Below are 21,159 nucleotides of genomic sequence, written 5' to 3'. Positions count from 1 at the left end.
TGCCCGTCCAGGCAGCTTTTCCTTACGTGTTTCCGCACCAGGACCCAGTCAACTGGACACAGGTCGTGACAAAGGTCTGTAGAAACCGGAATTTCAGCAGTCTGCACCTGAAGAGACACAGAATGGATGACATCAGAAAGTCCCTTGCAATAGTCAAGAATCAGATCATCTGTGATATTCAGCAAGGCTGTTGAAGGAACAGAGGGTAGCCTCATAGCCCTCCCCATCAGTACTTCGTGAGGTGAGAGACCTGTTCTCCTGTCTGGTGTACTGCGCATGCTCATTAGCACCAACGGCAATGCATCTGGCCATTTCAGGGACGTAGATAAGCACACTTTCGCCATTCGGGCCTTGAGTGTTCCATTTACTTGCTCCACTATGCCAGAAGCCTCTGGTCGATAACTACAATGTAGTCTCTGGCCAATGTTCAGTGCAGAGCAGAGCATTTTCACGATCTCGCTATTAAAATGCATCCCTCTGTATGATTCCAAAGAGGTCGGAACCCCGAAACGTGGCACTAGCTCCCTCAACAATAACTTTGCTACTGTGAGTGTATCGCACCTACGTGTTGGGTATGCATCAACCCACCTGGAAAACACACACACGATCACCAAGAGCATACCTGAGGCGATTACACCTCGGCATCTCAATAAAGTCCAATTGCATCCTATTGAAGGGTCCGCCGGACCTCCCAATGTGACTCATTGTGACTGGTGTTCTTTCCCCAACGTTCATTTGTTGACATGTAACACACCTCTGACATACCACTTCCGCAGCCGCTCAGAATTTCGGGTTATACCACGTTTGTCTGAACACACGCATCATTGCATCTCTCCCCAGATGTACAGGACCATGTATCTGTCGTGCCATCGGATTCACCAGCTCATTCGGCAACACAGCTCTCCCATCAGCCGAAACCCACAAATCCAACTCTCCCTTGACACAACCAGCTGTTCCCCACACCTTTTTCTCATAGTCCGACGCCTGCTCTTGCATGCACCTCAACTCATCCCAGGTATCAGCCACTTCCAGTATCATAATTAACTCGGTCCTTCCCTGCGTCCCTTCAACAGTTTGTTCAGTAAACGAGTATCCCTGCTCGGCACAGTAACGTGCAACATCATCAGCATAACGATTTCCCAGGGACACAAAGTAAGTACCCTTACTATGTGCAGTGCATTTCACGGCTATCTCTGCTGGACCCTGCAAAGCCTCCAGCAGTAATCTGACAAATTCTCCATTCCTTATAGGGGAACCTGATGATGTCATGTAACCCCTTTGAAACCACAACTGCCCGAAGTCATGAACCACACCGAACCCATATTGGCTGTCAGTGTATATGGTAATCCGAATCTTGTTGGCTGCCAAACAGGCACGCGTCAACGCAATTATCTCAGCCACCTGAGCGGAGTGTACTCCTTCCAGGCAAGCCACTTCCACTATTCCAGAAATAGTACAAACAGCGAAAGCTGCTCTCAACTGACCAGTATTGTCTCTTACACATGAACCATCAACAAAGAAAATTTCATCGGGGTCTACCAATGGCTCATCGACAATATCGGATCTGGGTTTGGTACACAGTTCAGTCACATCAAGGCAATCATGGTCTTCACAATCATCGTCTAAAGCATTTGGTAATGGCATAAAAGTAGCAGGATTCAAGACCAAGCACCTCTCAAGGGTCACATTCTCCGCAGCAAGTATAACCTGCTCGTAGCGTGTGAGCCTATTATTTGTCAAGTGCTGTGTCTTGGTCCTGGTCATCAACAATTCTACTGAGTGAGGAACACGTACCATCAGTGGATGACCCATCGCAATGCTTTCACACCTTTCAATGCCACCACCTGTTGCGGCAAAGGATTTGAGACATCCGGGCAACGCTGCGGCTACTGGGTCTAAGGTAGCCGAGAAGTAAGCAACTGGTCTACGGACACCTCCATGATCTTGTGCTAAAACTGCCAAAGCACATCCCTCTCGCTCACAACAGAACAGTGAAAATGATTTGGTAATCAGGCATTCCCAGAGCCGGAGCGCGACACAAGTCCTCTCGCAGCTCAAGGAAAGCCATCTTACAGTCCTTGTCCCATGGTACCGGATCACTTACATCCTTGTGCGTCAGTTTCTGCAATGGTTTCGCTTTCAGGGAAAAGTTGGCAATCCACTGGCGACAGTAGCCAACCATCCCCAAGAACATCCTAACCTCTCTCTGGGTCGAAGGCACCATCATTTTCATGATCGCCTAATCCTGTCAGGCGACACTTTTCTCTTTCCCTTCTCTATTCTGTGACCCAGATACTGTACTTCAGGCAAACAGTACTGTAACTTGCTGGGGGATACCTTGTGTCCATTTTCTGCCAAATGGTTCAACAAGGCAATGGTGCCAATTCTACAAGCGTCTTCTGTCTCTGACGCAACAAGGAGATCGTCTATGTACTGTACGAGAACGGAGTTCTGCGGCAGTACTAGATTCTCAGGATTCTTTTTCAGCAACTGATTAAAGATCGATGGGCTCTCTGTATACCCTTGAGGGATACGACACCACATTAATACACGATTTTCCAGCTTAAACGCAAAAAGAAATTGGCTCTCCTCGTGCAATGGAATCGAGAAGAAAGCCTGACAAAGGTCAATCACAGTAAACCACTCAGCTTGGAACGGTATCTGAAACAGTATCACTGATGGATTCGGTACCACTGGACAGCATGGAACAACTATGTTGTTCACTTTTCGTAAATCCTGCACAATCCTGAACTTCCCGCTAGGCTTCTGCAAACCCATGATCGGAGAGTTGCATGGACTGCCCATGACTTCCTTCAGAATTCCCTGTCTAATCATGGATTCGATCACAGGTTTTATCCCTGCAATCGTCTCCGGAGTCAAATTGCATTGGAATGTTCTTGGGAACTCAGCATTCGGTTTTACTTGAATCTTAACTGGCTCTACTCCTTTAATCAAACCGATCTCTTCTCCTGTAAAGTCCCACACTTCCCGTGCGACTGTATCTCGCAAATCCCAAGGGAGTTCCTCCACAGTTAAATCAGGATACAGTTCTATGCACACATGCGCATTTGCAACCTTAAAGGCAGCATCATCATCGTTTGTCTGCAACTCCACTCCCTTGGGGGTACAATAGATAGTACAATTGAGTTTACACAGGAGATCTCTCCCCAACAGACACACAGGACTGGAATCACACACCACAAATTGGTGTTTATCCCTGAAACTTCCTATCTTCACTGGGACTGGCTCAGTCAGTGGGTTCGTCATTCTTCTGTTTGCAACGCCTACAACTTGGATAGTCTGTCCTGAAAGGGGTAGGTTGGGGATTACTGCAGACCGTACAGTAGAACGGGTAGCACCAGTATCAACCAGAAAGGTGGTGGGATGGCCATCCACATCAGCCTCTACGAATGGCCCTCTCTGGTCCACCTCCAGAACTGCCCCGAGGGTACAGTCCTCCCCCCCACTCAGGCGTCTTCCTGTCACTGGATCGAAGTAATAACACTCGTCTCCTTCAACTATGAAAGGCATCTGCTTGTAAACCTTGTTCCCTGCCGAATTCTTCGGTGGCTGGGGAACCGGAGCCCTAAGAGCTGAAGTCCCCCCTTTGGCCGTCTTAACCTTCGCTATTGCAGCTTTCTGCACCGGAGGGGCCTGAATCTCCTCCTCCTCCTCTTCTTGTCCTTGATTTTCTGGGTTATGGGGACACTCGCGCCTCCAATGTCCGATCTCGTGACACTGATGACACTTGGTCTTCTTCTTCAGAGTCGCCAGATATATCCTCTGTCTCGTACCGTCCTCATTGTCCCTTTTCTGACCACCTGATTTTCTCCCTAAGGTTCCACCTCCTGACTGACCCTGTCCTCCCGATTGCATTTGAACTAACATCAGCTTATCTTTAAGTCTATCTCGTCACTGCAGTACCTTGCTTACCTCAAGATCTCATCTAGGGGCTTGTTCTGCCAACAAATCAAATGTTGTTGTATCATGAGACAAATATCGGGACTCAGTCCTAGGACAAACTTAGACACAAACTGTCCCATGTCCTTTGGATCCATCACATCCAATTTGCTGTACTGCTTAAATATCTGCAATAATCGCTCATAGTATTCGTGGACTGTCTCCTTTGGTTCCTGCCTAGTCCGATCTATCTTCACCCAGTCGATGTCCTGTGGTGGTACCTTAGTTTTCAACCACGAGATCACCTGCTCATACTTTATCATCACCCTGGGTGAGGGTCCATTTGTGGCAGGATCTCGTTCTGGCTCCACTGTGGGCCATTCAACACTGACCTTACATGCTATACACAGATCTCCTGGAACCACAATGTCAAACAGAGTATTCAGATCAATCCACAACACCTTTGAGATCTTAACAAACCTCTCTACCTGTTTGTACCATTCCACTGGACTCTCACGCAACTTCGGAAATGAGTTCGTAAAGGCAGCCAAATCTCCCCTACTCCAGGGTACATGTACATATCCCCCGTGAGCCACCTCCCACAAGGGGTACGCTTCCACATACATCAACCCTCCTCCCGAAGATGTCTCAGTAGCGCTTCGCCTAACACTCTTTTTCTTTGACACCTTTCCTCCCACTTGTCAAATTGGAACCATGTTCGGAGTCCCACAACCAATTCCCTGATGTGGGTTTTTAAACTGATCACCCTCTTCTCTTCTAGATCTATGTCTGACTACTGCAACCTATGGCCACCCTGTAATGCTTTCGTCCTTGTCAAATCCACAGCATACTTGTTTGCTAATTCAGACAATTTCTCATGAGCTGTCCTAGCCCTTCGCGTAACATCTTTCGCCACAAACAACAGTTCATCTGGTTCGTAGAGTTCGATCCTCTCTAGTGGCAACATCCCTTCCACTATTTCCTCCACTTCCGATTTGAGTCTCATCACATCAATCCTCCTTGCCTTTATTGCCGCCCTCAATGTACCCTGACTCGATATTCTATTAGAGTCCCCTCTGCCACAGTCCTGACTCACTTGTCTGTCTTCTTCAGGTGTGTTATGGGGAACCCTTCGGTTTTCCCAACCTTCGCGGTCCCGCTCCGATCTGTTATCGCTAGGTGCATGGTGGGACACCCCCCTGCTTTCCACACTCCCGCGATCCCATTCCTGCCTGCTTCCGCTAGTCGTGCAGTGAGACACCCTCCTATTTTCCTGACTTCTATGATCAAAATCATCCCTCTACCTGTCGCTCTGGGTATCCACAATCGTCTCCCACGTCCTCAAATCTGGCCTTAATTCCCTAAGCGACCTTGGCCGTGGTCCTCTCAGATCCATCGGTCCTCTCAAACCCCCCTGCTCTCTAGATGAGTCTGCTGATGCTGCCAAAGGGGTGCTCCTTTCCACAGGCCTTGGCAATTGGCTCCATCCGTCCGCCACATTACTCCTCCCTTCGCTGACACTTCTCTCCCTGTCTGTTTGTGGCAGGCCCTCGCCTTGTCTCTGTTCTGGATTGTACACTGATACTATGGGACCTATGGTAACCGGTACCGTAAGAGCGTCTGGCAGTCTCTGAGAATCGACACCCTCTTTGTTTTGTACATTTTGTACCGTAAATCTTCCCACTACTCTTGCCTCTGGAAAAATTTGAGGTGCCCTTTCTCCCTCCACCGAGCCGGACCTGTTCCCTAAGGGGCACAAACCGCTCGCCAGTGGGACGCCACTGTCCACGACAGAGGCTTCCCTGTCCATTGCTGATGCTGGTTTTCCTTCTATCTCAGGATTATATGGAGGTGGTCTCTCCGACAACAGTCTCCCTATCAGGCTGTCGTCTGTCTCACTGTCCTCATCCTCGGTACTCTTTCTCTGCGCATCCCCTGTATTGACCAACAATGGGTACAACCTGTCCCCTTCGATGGTCTGCACTCTCCACCTCTTAGCCAGTGCATCCCATCTCACATCTTGGACCGCCCTAACTGATCTTTTCACTCTTTCTTGTCTCCTATCTCTGTTCTTTTCATGGGCTCCCCTGATCCATGCATTCAATGCTTCGAACTGTGTTGGTCTGGGCAAAGGCAGTAAAGAAGCCATAGTCGCTTTTAACTGATACATCACTTCCAATTTAAACGTTCCGTATCTAGGAAAGGTCAATTCCTCGCTTCCGTCAGTCCTCTTACACCAGTTCTCAAGCCACAATATGGTATGCAACCCAACATTCGTAGCCATGTAATGGGCTGGATTATCCTCGGGTGGAGCCTCCTCCCCACCCGAGGTTTTAACTTTTTCTCACCTTTGAAACAATTTCATAACACTTTAAAACATTTCATGATGAAAACCACAACGTTTCTTTGTTTACAGCGCTTTATTACTTCCTGATGGCAATCCACCAATCCCAGCGCGGCCTCACACTAACCGCCCTATCCCAGCGCGGCTTCACACTAACCATCATATCCCAGCACGGCTCTTTCTGACGTCACTCGCCTCCGCTTCTCAGCAGTTCCCCTCCTCTCTCAGCTCGTCTCCCGGTCACGCATGCGTCCCAATCATACACTTGAACTGATCACTTCTGACCAAGCAACCACTTCCTTGACTGTACGTCCACAGTCTGACTGTAATTGTCACCGAACTGGCAGATGTCTGTCCATGAAATGACCGGACAATCACCTCAACTGATAGGTTACAAACACACAGCAACCTCCGACCAGCGTCTGTTACCCACGCACTCACACATTTGTTCCCCCTATCTCGGTCCTGCGGGCGATCAATGGTACCTCATGACCCCCTTACAATGGTCAACAATTACTATGGGTGTTCGATACAACCGAACCACTTAAACTCTCCTTGAGCCTAAGATTTTCACTGGTTGCGCGCGCTCACAACCTGATCTCCTTTCACACTACAGGCACTCAACTCCGCAAGACAATACAACACAACACAACAATTCAACGTAACCGCAATCTAGCAACGCATGACCCTTTTCATACTCACTCTCTTACGACCTGCTGCTTTCCGCCGCACCGTCACTCTCCGTCAGTTTTCATGGAACGCCATCCTCCATCCGCGGTTCTCTGAACACTCATCACTAGATCTCTACGGACCTTAGGGAAATCTTAACCTAATCTAGATTACCCTCACTCTAGAAGGTAACCATCCTACACTGCTACCAACTGGAAGGGTGGGATTTTTCTTTTAGAGTCGGCCTACCATACTCCAGAATCCTGGACACAGGTCGACTAGACCTTTTTACCTGTCATAGAGTGAAATGGGAAATCTATTTAAACAATGATTAGACAATTCCAACCAATTCCCCTTCTTCCCCCAAAGAACCACTGACTAGGAACCAAGTTCAAAGAGTTATTACAAAGCCAAAAACAACTGGATGTATAAACATCTCAGCAAAAGATTCAAAAGATAAACAGGCACTAATACAAACATAATCCTACGGAAGAATCTCAGACGACTCAGAAATAATACAAGAATCAATTCAAGAATCATCAGGCTAACAAGAATTGCTATAACCTGAGTTTTAGTAAACATTTATAAAAGGAATAAAATCCAGGTTAGTCTGTCCTTACACTACCCTAAATGACATCCCTACTCAACAATGTCCCATTCAGAAAAAGGTGTCAGCAGTGATGACTCTCAAAAGAGTTCACTCACTTTCCCTCAATCTCAATCTTCAGGCTACTCAGTCCTAGCTACGTTTTCTGCCTGACCAACCTCTCTCTCTGACTGCTCAGCCCATCTGCTCTACCTCAACCCTCGGGGTGCTGTCCCTAATACAAAACCCCACAATGCGAACAACACGCCTTCAGGTACGCCCCTCTGGAAGGTGTTGGTTTTCAGATTTTTCCATTATGGCACCTCTCCATCCTTGTCCGTTAAAACGTCCTTGGGTCCCAGGCTCTTCTTCGCTTCAAGTTGCTTCCTTGAATTCCTCGGTTACTCCTCCACGTCTGAGCCTAGCATCCTAACTCTCATACACAATGGGCCCTTCTACTCCACTATCTACTTTGTTCTGCACCTGCAAAGGAACGCATGTGAATCGGCTCACAAATTCTAAATGTTGCAATTGACTTTAGCTAAAGCAGCTTTCTCCAAAAACATTTCTACGATTTACTGCTAAGCAAGGCATTTCAAATCAGGCCTACACGATTTCCATGAAATGGGCCTCTTGCATGTTTATGTGCACCAACATCCTAACATAAGCAATACATTTACGTTCTTTAACATCAATCTTTAATGCAAAATACAATTCTCTACCTAAGCCATTCAATCGCATTTAAAAGTTACAACTGTGAGTTTAATAAAGCGAATCTAAAGGCACAATGGTAATTTATTAAACACATCTCTTATTAGTGAAATACTCCACAGCAAACGGCATCCCTATGTTAAAACAGCATTATTGATTTTTAAAGCACACTACATTATCTCTTATTGTAACTCTAATACCAACTACATTAGTTCTCAACCCTACATTATATTTGAACACAATTAGTAAGCCCTCTATATATGTGGGTGCTGACTACTCGTGAATATGATGCACCCCTACAAATTTCAACTCTGTTCTGCGTTCTCTCAACATCCCTGACCATCAGTAAGATAACCTGTTCTTTGTTGCTTGGCGGCCATGTTAAATATTCCTTTCTTAATTTGGTGTTTCAAATGATTTACTGTCAATTAATAGCAGTTCACAACACCAATTTGCTTTCCATGTCCCGCTTGCCAATACAAAAAAGAGCGCAGAAAAGAGCGTGTTTCACAGCCACACCTCCCCCATCTTGTTAGCTCTGCCTCTGTTCGCCCACCTACTGTTTATTCAGGCCTTAGGGTTGTTTTAGGCACTTCCTTGGGTATGGGTATCCCTATGGAGAGGATGTGGCACAGTGGCCAGCTGGGGATCCGGGCTTGCGTCTTTGCATGAGCTCAACAACCTGTTATTCTGGGCAAATCACTTAATCTCACCGTGACCATGGACAGCGCCTGGATACCCTCACGGGTGATAAACAGCGCTATATTCCATTCCATTTTCTTTATTTCGGCAAGTTAGCCATAAAAGATAAAACATACAATTTAGATGCAACAGGAATCAGACATGGTATTCCATCAGTAGCAGGATAGCACACTAATACAAACAGAATAAGAAAGAAGTTACCACAGTGCAATACAATGAATACTATAAAAGCCGCTGGATAATCAAGACTGAGTAAAACAAGCTAACAGTTTACAGTTAAAAATATAATCAGTTTGACGAAGCAATTTAACAGTCCATCTATACTTACTTGAAATAACCTAATCTCTAAAAATTTGTGTGCTTGCTAGTGCGTAGTCTGAATGATAAGTGGAGTGTCCTGAGTGATACAAAGCAGTCTCTTATGCCAAGCTGCCTCTAAAAGTTTGGGCATTGCAAAAACAGTTACATAGGAGAGGTCAGTCTTCAGGATTCTGAAGGCCTCGTGGCATTTAATGAACCCAAGATTTTTACAGTATGGAATTATCCAGAACCTTCTTGCCGCAACATATGCAGGACAAAAGAAAACTAGATGCAAATCATCTTCAAGACTGCAATTGCAGCCAGGACAGTTTTTAAGGTGAATGTTGCTTTCATTTACTGGTAAATGTCCTTAGCGGGAGAGTACCGTACCGCCATTGGAGATACAATTTCCTGGACAAATTCGGGAAAATATCATCGAGGACTGTCTCAAACTTATAGGATTCTTTAACCCCAAGAAAGACCTTGGTTAGGGAGTCTGGTAGTGAAATCTGTGTGTGGGATGCAAGTTTGCAAGCATGGAAAGTGGCCACCAGGTGTTTGCGGGAAAGTCCAGGACAGGCCACTTCAGGATCTGTCCAAAGAGTCGGGAGACCGAGCCGGGCAAACTCGGTTTTTAGGTATTTAAACCAGGGAATGTTCTCTATTGTTGGGAGAGCAAGAATTTCCTGTAGTTCCTATTTGTAGTTGACTAACTCAGGAGTGGACCATAATCTTCTCCAGAAGGTCAGGGGCTTTACACCCAGTACTTCATCCAGGGGTTTCAGATCCAGATCCAGCCTAAGGGGCAGAAGGGGGGTGCTGGCGGGTAGCTTTAAGAGTTGTCTAATAAACATGTTTTCAACAGTGACCAGCTCTTTTTTGCACACGTGACCCCAAAGTTCACTGCCGTAGAGGTTAGCACCTCTGGCCTGGAGTCTATAGATCTCCATCGGGGGGCCTATCGGTCTAGCAGATGATTTGTTGAAATTGACTAGCCTGATTATTCCCCCTGTTAATTGAGCTAATCTGATCTGGGACTTAGCTTGATGGTCACCCCATTCCAATTTATTGTTCAAGGTCACACCCAGATATTCAAACGTGTAGACTCTTTCTAATCTATTCTGGCCTATAGAGGGATTAGGGTGTGTTTTCTTGGGCGGATTGAAGATCATGTACTTGGTCTTGAGGGCATTTATTTCAAGACCATGCTCTCCACAATATGCCTCAAAGCCCTCCAGAATGCGCTGGATCCCCATTGGGGATTTCGACAGCAGCAGTGTTTCGTCCGCAAACATAATTGCGGGCACCCTGCTGCCGCCGAGCCTGGGTGCATCTGTGTTGGGGACCTTGTTTAGGTGATCGATTACCCCGTTGACAAAAAGGCAAAACAGGGTCAGTGCTAAGACACATCCCTGCCTTACCCCTCTGTCAACGGGAAATCTTTTTGAGAGGCCGCTCATCTTCCCACACCTGACCTGTGCGAAGTTGTGTGTGTGTGTAGCCGCACTATAATATTTAAAAGTGCGGGGGGATACCCAGTTTAGCGAGTACCGTCCATAGTTTGCTCCGCGGAACCCAATCGAAGGCTGCGCAGAGATCAACAAAGACGGTATACAACACGCCACCCTCCACCCATACCGTCTTCCAAAAGAGAAGGGCCAATTAAAAAATTTGGTCCGTGACTGACACCTTACTCCTAAACCCCGCCTGGAACGTACTAAGGATTGAGTGATCCATCATCAAGTCCTGGAGGCGCTATAAAAATCGACAAATGAAATTATAATCATGTCTTCTTTCCTGACTAACCCTCTCGACCCACTCACTTAGTGTCGTCCTGGTTAAGAAGAATGGGAGCATTCTTTTCTGAGCTGGTCACCCAACTCACTGGAAGATGCTCCCATTCCTTGAACAGTTGGCAGTGGTGAGTGCCATTATATAAGATAAGGGTGTATATTATTTGGTACCTAAATTGATACTATACTGCCAGATGGATATTTCATGCCACATATGTCACAGGATAATCCCAGTACAATACCTGTCAACTTGACCGGCGATGAGGCCATCAAATTTGTTGTGGGATGAGAAAGGTCTGCTTATTCCAAACCTTACAGACCTATATACAGAGATTTATGTCAATGTCTCTGGGTCAAATAACTCAGCAATTTAAGATTTTTTTTCTCCCTGACCCTTCTGATTCTCCCTCGAACTCTATTTCTGAAGGACCAGAACGACCCCACCTTAGAGAGAAAAAGTCTCTACCTAAGGCTGAGGACTTCAAGAAGTAGAAACAGGAGTGCTTTTTTAACCTTGGTTCCCAGATCATAGTAGTCAAATGTTTTCTTATTTGCTTTGAGAAATTCTTCTATTCTAGGTGAAATTGGTTGTCTTTCAGCTTCAAATGTGTATTGTAGATACAGAGTGTGACTTTTGTTTCTTTCATTGCTCCGCCGATAGAGGATTTGCATGTTAGTCACATGTTAGAAAGAAAGTTTTGCTTAGATTGTAGAAATGTGTGGTGATGCATGCATTCTAATACATTTCTTTCTGCATGCTTTTCATTTTAGGCTTTGTTTGGCACCCTTAAGATACTTGTACGCACCTAGCCCAACTTATGGTAGGTTGGTTAATTGAAAAGCCAGGTCTTCGGCGTCTTGTGGAATTCAAGACAGTAGGAGGAGGTTCTGATGTGGAGTGGGAGGTCGTGCCACTCTTTAGGAGCAATGTAAGAGAACACCCATCCTCCAGATTTGATTCTGGATATGTGCGGGACGTGGGTGATTAGGATTCATGTGGAGCTGAGGTGTCTCAGTGGTTGATGGTAGGACATGTGACTGTTCAGGTAGGTCGGGCCTGAATAGTGTAGTGCCTTGAATGTGTGTGAGGAACTTGAATTGAGCACGTTTATGTATCAAGAGCCAGTGTAGTTCACTTAAGTGTGGTGTTGTGTGAGTTTTGTGTGGGAGGTTGACATTGAGTCTGGCTGCTAAGTTCTGGATGGTTTGTAGTCTTTTAGTGAGTTGCTTCGAGATCCCAGAATAGTGGGTGTTTCCATAGTCTAACTTGAAGGGGATTAGGGGGTGAGTGGCAGTTTCCTAGTGATGCTTGGGGGCCATTTGAAGATCTACTTCAGCTTCTTCAGGGTGTGGAAGCAGGATGCAGTTACAGCGTTAACTTGTGCGGTCATATCCAGTTTGCTTTCAATGATTATTCTGAGGTTCTTGGCATGGGTTCTTGATGTGAGTTTGAGTTTGGCTGGCCAGTGGTGAGGTGTTGTTGCCGAACATCACTACTTCAGTCTTGTTGGTGTTGAGCTTGAGACAGTTGGCCTTCATCCAGCTAGTGACTTCGGATCTTTTCCAAGAGTTAGAGCATGAGTTGTGTGTCGTATGCGTAGGAGAGGATGTTGATGTTGTGTGCATGGATGATGTTGGCCAGAAGGATGAATTGAAGAAGATTGGACTGAGCGATAAACCTTAAGGCACTTCACATATGAGTTTGCGGGCTTCTGAAGAGTTATGTGCCAGGCTTACAGCTTGTGTTCTATCCATTAAGAAGAAGCAGATCCAACAGAAAGTGGGTCCTTGGATGACAAAGATTGCGGGTGCCTGATGAGGTTCGGATGTAAGACCACCTCAAATGCCACAGAGAGGTCCAGGAGATGAGGGCAGCCATGTCTCCTCTTTATGGATTATGAGGATGTCATCTGTGGTGGCGATGAGTGCTATTTCTGTACTGTGGTAGGGCCTGAATCTGGACTGTGTGGCAGCAAGGAGCTGGTGGTTGCTGAGGTAGTCGATGAGGCTTTACTTTCTCTAAGTCCTGTGCCAGGTATGGTAGGAAGAAGAGGGGTCTGTGGTTGGAAAGCATGGCTGGGCTAGCAGATGATTTCTTGAGCAGGCGCATGACAGTGACATGTTTCTATGTGTCCAGGAATGTAGCTGAGTTGATGGAGGCATTGAAGATGGGTGTTAGTGCTTCCCTGATCTGTAGCAGTCCTTCGGTGAAGGTATGGTGGAAGCAAGGGTCAGATGGAGACCCCAAATGAATGATCTTCATGGTAGCAGCAATTTTGATGGTGGTGACTGCAGGCCTCAAGGTCAGAATTTGTTCATATGCCGTGAATGGGAAGTTGAGTTGCGACAGTGACTGGGTCAGGTTGAGGATTGAAGTTTCTGTATATGGAGATGATTTTGTTACAGTAGAATTCTGTAACAAAATCTTGTTGCAAGGGCCTTGTGAGGGGTTGATGTTGCTAGAGGCAGCAGGATGCATGGTGAAATCTTTGCTGTGGTGATGGTGAAGATTTCCCTGCTAGTATTAGTGCATAGAGTCGATGCAATCTGCAAGAGCTGTGCACTTGGTGTTCAATATCTGCTGCTGGTAGCGTCTTAGAGCTTTGTTTGGAGTTTGTTCTGAGTGTTCTATTGATTTAAATGTTTATTGGTATTTTTGTTGCATTGTGAGAGGGAGAGATGTAACTGAAAAGTTTTCTTTCTGTATACTTTATGCATATGTGTTTTTATGTTTACGATAATAAGTTGCTAATAACATAGATCTTGATGTTCACATTGAACAAGTGTTTGGCTCCTTTGTTGTGCAGATGGACATGACTGTGTGAGATTGCACATCACATATCATTTTCTTGATCATGTCCTTTTGTTATTCATGGTTACTGTTGGTAAGTTTTCGGCTGGCTATTATTTGTAGCTGCATGCCAAATGTCCTACTTGATGTTTGTGTTTCTGCTGCAGGCTTGTGGCCTATCTAATGTTGTGAGACTATGTGTGCAAGGATCCTTGTGGTTCTGAGCAGACTCAAGACAGGAAGTACTTAACTGGTTGGGAGATGTTAAGGTGTGGTTATGAACGGTTATGATGTAATCAGAGAACAGTGTGTGAATATATGCAGAGGAATAAAGACGTAAAATGCAGAGCTCCATGTGTGGCATGTTCATTTGCATGCTTCTGGGCTGGGGAGGAAGCTACAACTGGTGACAAGTATGGGATCGTTTCCCCAAGAAATGAGACTGCTCTCCCTGAATGTTTGCAATGTTACAGAAAACTCCTCATGTGTGCCCAGTTCGGTGAGAAATAGTTTAAAGGTGGTGTGTGTGCAGTTCAAGCCCCACTCCAGCCCATATACGGCCCTCAAAGAAGTTCAAGACCCTGCAAAATAACAGATTCTAAAAGCCCGCCAAAAGCCCACTTGTAAGGCCAAAAGGAGCAATGCTGTACCACAGCATAAAACAGAGCCATCATCTATACAAAGCAAAACGCTAAAGGCAGCCACAACCAGGTATGATGCAAAAATCCAAAAAGTGATTTTTATTTTATTTATTTGAAAAGCTTTATAAAGCTCGAACAAGTCCCTTGCGGGTATCAGAGCGCTGTACAGATGTGGAGAAAGGACAAATAAAACCAAGCATAATGTTCAAAAGGGGTATTTTAGTCCACACAACGACCAGCAAAGGGGGAAACAATCAAGGTCAGGGATTGGAGAGATGGCCCGCCCGAACATTATCAGAATTGCTATAGAGCAAGATACCCATTTAACAGACAAGCATACAATAAATCGAAACAACGTTGTAGAATAATGTTTCATTTGTAGACAGAGCATGAGAACAAGTTGATGATGTCAGTGTTCACCCAAGAATAGCCATTTGACCCGTTTCTTGAAAGATGCAGTAGAAGGATTTGATCTGCTCTCCGGAGGTAGAGCGTTCCAAATTCTTGGAGCAGGACTGGTGAAGACCTTTTCTTTTTGAATTTGGGAAGTTTCAAAAGTAGGGTGGACATACTTCTTAAGATCCGACAAGACCCCGATAGTTCAAGCTTATTTGCCAAGTATAGCGGGGCGTTGTGATGTAAGGCTTCATGCATCAAGCAAGCTATCTTGAAACGTATCCTGGCTTCGATAATTGCCAATTTAGTTGCAAAAGGACGGGGGAGATGTGGTCATGTTTTCTAGAGCCAGTGATGAGCCTGGCCGATGCATTTAGAGTAGCTCTGAGCGGGGCCAAGCTAGCTTTGGGAAGCCCAGCAAGGGTCACCAAACCATATCCCAGACGAGAGTCAATCTTCTTAGTTTTTTCAGCGAAGTGTACTGAAGTCCTCTCCACTAGGAAGCAGGGAGAAGGGAGTCGAGATCGAGTTTGACGAGTGGTTAGCTTGTTGCTTGATGATTTGAAAGAGCTTCTTGGGTCTATCCTTAGTGCCATCCAGGTGAACCCTGAGGTGATCTGTTTTAGTAATGCGGATGTGTTTGTTGTAAGTACCTTCCTTAGCTGAATGAGGCTTGAGGAGGAGGGTGTGTTTCTCCAATGTCTCTCTGCTAGTCTAAGATTACGCCGCTCATCATTTGGGGCATCATTAAACCAAGGTTTGGGTTGTTTGACTGGAATCCTTTTGAGTTGCAAAGGTGCAATAGAATCAAAAAAGTTAGCCATAGTGTTAATGTAGTGATCAGAAAGATCATCAAGGTTGGTCATGTACGGAGGGAGCTGACGCCTATTTTTGGTGATAGATCTTAGAGCATTGGTGTTGATGTCTCTCAAATTGCGAGACAGTTGTTTAGCTTTAATAGGTTGGCCCTGTCTGCACTATACCTTTCCAATATGTGGAAGGAAATTTGATGATGATGTGACTAGTCACAGGGTAGGATGTCACCTAGATGTATGCTATTGTCTTTGGCAATGATAAGGTCGAGAGTGGCGCCCTTGTTTTGGGTAGGTCCCTTACAGACCTGTGAGAAGTTGAGATCGGAGAGGAAAGCCTTAAAGGAGCAGACTAAAGGTTCATCTGTGTCATTCCAGTGGAGGTTAAAGTCTCCAAAGAAAATATGGCTGAGTTGGTCCGAACTTGAGCTAATGACTTCCATAATTTGTTCTATGAAGATCATATTATCACCAGGATATTGGCAAATCGAGTGAAGCACACAGGCAATCCTGCCCTTATTCCAAATTTCGATGATGAGTTGCTCACAAGAAGACATCAAAGCACTTTGTGATTGCTTAATAGTGAGGCTGGTGCGATGAATGCATGCAACACCCCCCCTTTTAGCAAGTCGATCGCGTCTGATAATGGCGTAATCAGGAGGGATCAAGATGTCGAGGACAGGTGAAGAGGCACATTGAGCCGGGTTTTGGTGAGAATCAGAAGGTTCAAGTCTTGCGAAATGCTGAGCTCTGAAATATCCGCTGCATGTTTCACCCCCGATCTGCAGTTGAGTAGCATTGATTTGATGTGATGGTTGTAGTGATCACTTCATGATGAGAGGTAGTTATTTGAAGTAGGTTTTCCTTGTTAACCGATCTATGGTTGACACTAGGTTCCCTGTCAGGGTTGGAGGTAATAGTAGGGATGTTGATAGTAGAGATAGAGGAGGAGATTATCCTATAGTCACTGCATGAGAATAAAAGAGCGAGAGTGTCCTCCTCCAATAGCTGAGGCTGGAATCTATGGGGCCTTGAATAACAAGTATGAGTGGCAAAACCGTTACTTGCCATCAACCTTATGTCCTTTGATCGAGTGTGACGACTCAAGTAAAAGCACAAGGCCAATGTTTGCAGAAGTTACCAGCCCAGAAAAACAGCTGTCGTCATCTGAACAGCATATTCTCTCAACGGCAGTAGAAAAGAGCACAACGTATAATGCTGCTGTGTTTCTGAAACCACCACCACCATTCGACATTGCGAAGAAGCAGAATATTGGCATGAGTTGGACTGCATGGATCGAGACATTCAATGATTTCATAGATGCCCTAGAAGGAGTAGTTGATAAGAACATCAGTAAGTATTTGGAGAACCGTATTGTGATGAATAAAAGAAGTGCTGAAGAAAATATCACAAGCTGATGCAGTATCATCCCACCAAATTAAAGAATCCTTGGAAGCCAGTGCAATCCGATGCAAAATGTCGACTATGAAATGTACATTTTCAGATAAGGATGACAGCAAGGTGGTAAAAAGATGAACGAGTTTGGTGAGAGACTTGATGTGCTTATAAAACACTGCAAGTTTAGTGAATTCAATTATCTCTCAAGCTCTTTCAGCAGATGCATTTTGAGAGGGACGCTCAGCTTAGAAAAAGTGCTAATGGTTTAAAGAGCCGAAGAAAAAGCAGATCGACACGCCGCTGACATGGAAACTGTAACAACAAAAAACTCATAATGGATTCCGGTAAGTCGACGTCTCCAAAGAAGACAAAATTGTGTTTCCGATGTGGGCTTTCATTTCCACATGAATGCAAATAATTACAACTAGGACGAATGCGAAAAGTTTGCAGTAAAAGAACCACTTCAACGGTTTCCCAAGCAAAAGAGAAACTAACTACATCACAGCAAGAAAAGAAAAAGAACGCAAGAAGGTTCAAGAAGTATTCTCTCCACACCCACAAAGCCAAAATCCACCATCAGTTATGACAAGTAGAAACCAGACAGTCGATCGTCGTCAAGTTCTTCCTACAAAAGTTCAGCAACGTCATTGTTGAGTGCCATTGAAGAAGATGGATGTGCGCTGCCAATGGCATCAACCATGGAACCGCAGGCACATGTATGATTGGCGGCTTGCACAGAAGAACAAATGACAAAAGCAAACCACCAAACGAAACAACGGAATTAATTTGGATTGTTATAACTGTGTTCGTTAAGGTCCAGCGCTCCCTTCCCATTGAGTAATACCCATAGTCCGAGGGGTGTAGTCCATTTGATGAGGTTTGGAGCTACTTAGTCTCTGTATTGATATACTTATGGAGAAGATTAAGTGTATCTACCCATGAATAAAGAAGGCTCAGAGTCCTTTGTTGTCTCTTTGAGATTTCCGTTTTATTTTTAGTGAGTGTAACACTGTGTCTAGCATGAATTATTCCAACGGATTGTTACAAATGTATATTAATGGTGTTCTGTAGGTAGCCGAAACATGTTTAATCCCCTAAATGGCACAATAGCCTGGGCCTTTCTCAAGGCAGCAAAGATACAAGTAATTTGGTTGTGGTCAGCCATTGGGTTTTTTAAAGAACAGGGGTGTCCACCATCATGCGTGAGGTGTGAAGAGTATGTGATCTATTAAAGCCAAATAATGTGATTTTATATAAAGGCTAATTGTTTGAGGCACATCTCCATCAAAGAGTGCTGTCCATTACCATGATGCATATATGTGGAGGTCTGTTGGCTCTATTGGTTCATTTCTGAAGTGTAATATGATGTGTGAACCATACAGATTCAAGGTGTGTGACCAAGTTACTTGGGCATTTATAGGGTGCTAGATACTGACATGCGACTATGACTTAAAAATGTGAGTTCAATATTCAGTAGATTAGCTAAGTTAAAGTGTTAAAGGTAAAAATGGGAGAAATAAAACTGGTAGAGGTAAAATAAAGGGCTGTAGTGAAGTGAAAATGGGGCCCATAACTGATTGTGACACATTATCGGACACCATGCAAATGTCTAAATAGATATACCTTTTTAGATAGGATATATGTTTCAGCCGTTATTTTTCCTTCCAATTCATTGGTTCATATGGTTCTTTATAGTTTGTGATACAATTATGTTTAAGGCAATATTCAAAAGATTGTTGGTTCCTTGCCTAACAATATACATCTGAACAGTAATACACATTTGAGACATTGATTTTAAGGATCATGAAATGCGTTTATATGGCGCACTGGAATTGTGCTGAATATTTAAGACATCAAATACAGCCGGTGAATAAAATAAAATAAGGGTATAGATAGCCAGCATGTGCCGTCATTGCACTTTGCCCTTGCGATTATCAGCGCGTGATGTAAGGTACTGTGAATGTATCAGGTCTGTATTTATTAAAGCCGGCCGGGAGGGCGTGGTTCCCTGTAAACAGAATGCGTTGATGGTATGGGTTCAGGTTGAAACTGAGTGTGAGTGGACAAGTGAGAGCGTAATAGTTCAAATAGGCAGCATTGGTTTCTTATAAGTTAGCATCAATAAGCTGCGGGAGAAGGGGGCGCTGGAAGCCATGTGGTCTGAGTAAAACTGACCGCATGTCCGTGTCCAGGCAAAGACTCTACAGATTCATGTGAACAACACGTGACTCATGCTAGATGGGCCCAGTCGGAGCTTGGCTTATCAAAATAAGATGTTATATTAAGCTCAGTCTAGTTTTGAAGAACCAAAGGACCGGTATCAGTCCATCAGGTACATGTGTGCATGCTAAGCCTGCGCGGCTTCTGTGATATGCCACGTGCAGCCAAACAAATATGGCATGGGCTCTGAACCCCTACTGCCAAGCCATCAGGTACAATGAACTATAAGGGGCCTGCACGGTTTAAGACAGAGAAAAATCCAGTATAGTAAAGAAGCGTGGGCTCTGGCACCCTCTTACCGATAACATGGTGAATCCTGAGGAGCAGTTCGTTCAGTGTTCTGTCGGCAGAGTGAATGGGCGCCATTTTTAAAGTGACAGGAGTCTGAAGTCCCTTCTCAGTTATTTCTATTATGTTGAGTGGTGTTTAGTACGGTCGCCATCTAAGAGTGCCGTTAGATAACCATTAGATAAGAGAAAGGGAAATGTGAGTGGGGGCTCTGAGGTGGTATATGCATTAAAGAATTCCACAAAAAATACATTATAGAAATAGATTGAAGGCGTAACCCGCATCACAAATTATGTGCTATACTGTAAAGGAGTGTAACTATGCAAGTATATCATGGTCGCCATATTGTAATGTTAGTTTGTAGGATGGCTAAGTCAAAACAGGGCCCTATGTGGTCTCTATCGCCATATTGGTGTGTGAATAATAGTAGCGTAGATAGCAAGTGTAGGAAAATGGTCTGTTGATGCAGTACCCCTGCCCTTTTTGCCTAGTATCTGATGAAACTTTGACTGAGTGTGGACTGGGTCCCTGCATATGAGGCCCTAGTACCTGTGCTCTTTTCGTTAAACTGTACCTTGGTTTCCACAATTGGCACCCCTCTGGCTCACATGTACGTCCCTTGTAAAATGTACCAGTGATACCAAGGGTCTTGTGACCAGAGAGGGTCTCTAAGTATGTAATGTAATGTGCCACCCTAAAAGATCCCTCACCAACCACATGCACACTGCCATTGCAGCCTGCATGTTTTGGTGCAGATAAAAGTCAAAAGTCAACCTGGCACACATCCCTGTGTGCCAGGCCTACCAGCACTGCATGAGGCATAGGTCCGTCACCCCTACAGCAGGCCTTACAGCTCTAAAGCAAGGTGCACTATACCTCATATGAGGGCATAACTGCATAGTGTCTAAGCCCATTCTTTAAAAAAAAAAATATTTTTATTAGCATTTTCAGTGCAGAACAATAAAACAGGCATGTCATTATTCCTCCAAAGTTCCAAACCCAGAGCCCCCCCCACAACCTCCCCACGAGCCCCAATTCTCTGTTCGCAAAGGAAAGCACAGGCAGTACGAGTTCCACATCAGTGCCACTGGCCACAAATACAGTTCAGTAACCTCCAGTCCATGACCTTCGTGATCCCCCAACCCTTGTCACAGCAACTTTCTCAGAGACCGCCATCCAGCCCATGGTAGTGGCGCCATTTCCCCCACACTCTCCCAAATTTCTTTGGACACCCCTGTGCTTTATAAGTAACCCTCTCTGCGGCCATATACAAGTCCAGGCCACCACGCCAGTCCTCCAGCCTCGGGCAATCTGGGGCTCCCCACTTCCTGGCCACATCCCTCTTGGCCACCACTAAGGCCAGCACTAGGAAGATCAATTGTGGACAACTTACATCAACATCGTTTGTCATTCCTAGTAGGACTAACTTGGGGTCCAGCTGAAGGGTGATCTCCAGCACCGCTCCCAATTCTCGGAGTACTTCACCCCAGAAAACTTGGATATTCTGGCACGCCCAGATGGTGTGGAAAAAATCCCCTCTTTCGAACCCGCAGCGCAGGCAACAGGGATCTGGCGCCCTCCCAATTTTATACAATCTCATCTTATCAA

Source organism: Lissotriton vulgaris, chromosome 7, assembly GCF_964263255.1.
Source record: "Lissotriton vulgaris chromosome 7, aLisVul1.2, whole genome shotgun sequence".
Classification (NCBI taxonomy): Eukaryota; Metazoa; Chordata; class Amphibia; order Caudata; family Salamandridae; genus Lissotriton; species Lissotriton vulgaris.
The sequence above is the reverse complement of the archived record's forward strand: the minus strand, read 5'-3'. Positions refer to the sequence as shown.